Source organism: Aphis gossypii, chromosome X (assembly GCF_020184175.1).
Source record: "Aphis gossypii isolate Hap1 chromosome X, ASM2018417v2, whole genome shotgun sequence".
NCBI classification, from domain to species: Eukaryota; Metazoa; Arthropoda; class Insecta; order Hemiptera; family Aphididae; genus Aphis; species Aphis gossypii.
This window is the reverse complement of record NC_065533.1, coordinates 37,230,910-37,232,739: the sequence shown is the minus strand read 5'-3', so window position 1 is coordinate 37,232,739 and position 1,830 is coordinate 37,230,910. Positions and strand designations below refer to the sequence as shown.

At 31.7% G+C, this 1,830-nt stretch overlaps 1 pseudogene; it reads left to right on the top strand.

Annotated features, from left to right (window-relative positions):
• Positions 1-1,080: 1,080 nt before the first annotated feature.
• On the top strand, positions 1,081-1,222 carry LOC114121452 (U1 spliceosomal RNA; annotated as a pseudogene).
• Positions 1,223-1,830: the final 608 nt, after the last annotated feature.

Genomic DNA, 1,830 nt, shown 5'->3' with positions numbered 1-1,830 from the left:
AGTAAATTTTAATTATTATTGCAATCACTATTCGTAGATGACAGTTCATTCCTAAAAGTATGTTACTGCTTAGTGCTTACAGCTTACTACTAAGCCTACTTACTAAAAAGTAAAAATACACTGGTTTTTTAAACTAGTAAATAAGACGACACAAATGTCGCTCATTGAAAATATTTTGTCCCCAACTTTACTTTTAAAAACTGGGCAATCATGAAATAATTCTATATAATACTATAATTGACTATTATGAGAAATTTTTTTTTGTCACCCAGTAAAATGTCTTAAAAAAATCCACTGAAGCCTGTGTTTCGATTTTAAAGAAACTACGATGTTTCAATTACAAGATATTCAGATATTCGCTATACGGATTTAAAAGACAAACATAATATGAAGATATATTATTGCTCATTATTATTAATTATTACTTGTTTGGCGACAACGTTGGTGACAATGAGGACGGATAGTGCTTACGTCATACACGTTCTTATCATACGTACAAATCTTATCAATGGATCCGTTGGATCCAAACAAACACTATTACAATGTAATAATAGCGAAAATTAACATTTTACACGTTGTTTAAGCAGAATTGTTTAATTCTTAAGGTTTATGTGTACTAATGCACTGTGCATAGTTAGTTTAATAAAAAATCGCGTAAATTGAAAGTTTAAACTAAAATTTTGTTCAAATTTTCTAAAAGTATATGTTTTTCATATAGTACGAAATATTTGTTTGGATCCAATTGGGACATTTGATAAAGATTTATAACATTTGTGATGTACCTAACACTATCTGTCCGTATACCATGTACCAGTGTACCACAGGTGGTGCTGATCATGGATCTGCCATAGGTCGGCCGAATTTGGACATGCTATAAACTAATTTGCGCACAGGATTAAAAATACCTGACGATCGTTGAGGACGATAAATATTTATGTCGTTACTCCAACGTCCCAGGATGACCGAAAGACGATCGCGATAGAACTGAAAACCAATGTTGAGCCTCACATAATGTCCGACTCGCATAGGTCCGGGCAGACCGTACAACACATATAACCATTCCCGAAACTTCCAACAAGCATACTTACCTAGCGTGGAGGTCTCTTCCAGGGCGAGGCCGGTTCATTGCACATGGAATCGGTTGACCCCTTCGAGTATCCCTAATGTGGATACCTCGGGCGCAGAATTTTTGGTAGCTGGGACTGCGTGCGCGCCGTCCCTCATAACTTTTTGATAAAACTTATACATTTTTTGATCGCATTAGTAAATAGAACATAATATTCGTAACAAACGTAAGTACCCGATCTCAAAATAAGGTAACCTACAACATTGACTAGTGACGTAAATTTGCCTCGATTTTTGATAGTGCAAAGAATTTTGATTTCTAACCAACCATTACTAATTTAATTTGAAAATCTTATCCTAACATATCTTATTTTATTGTTATGATTAATAAATATGTATAGACTTATTTTAGTAGTAAAAACTGTATAAATAACAATAAATAAAAAACAATTAGAACTATTTTTTTATTTTAAACCAAGTCTACGTCTTTTTTTAAAGCGATAGCATAAAATTATTCAAATTCATCAATTACTAACGTATATGGTTTATAATATCGTCGGAAAAATGTTTACCAAATTATAAACCTATTTGAAATAAGATTTAAAATATAGATACAAACGAACAGTTGCACGAAAATTAATTTTTTTTACCTATTCGTATTTTGTAAAACAAATGTATACTTTTGAAATTAGAAATTATAGGTACCTAGGTAAATCTAATTTTTATAATTTTCTGGTGGTGTAATAATATGAACTTGCACTACCA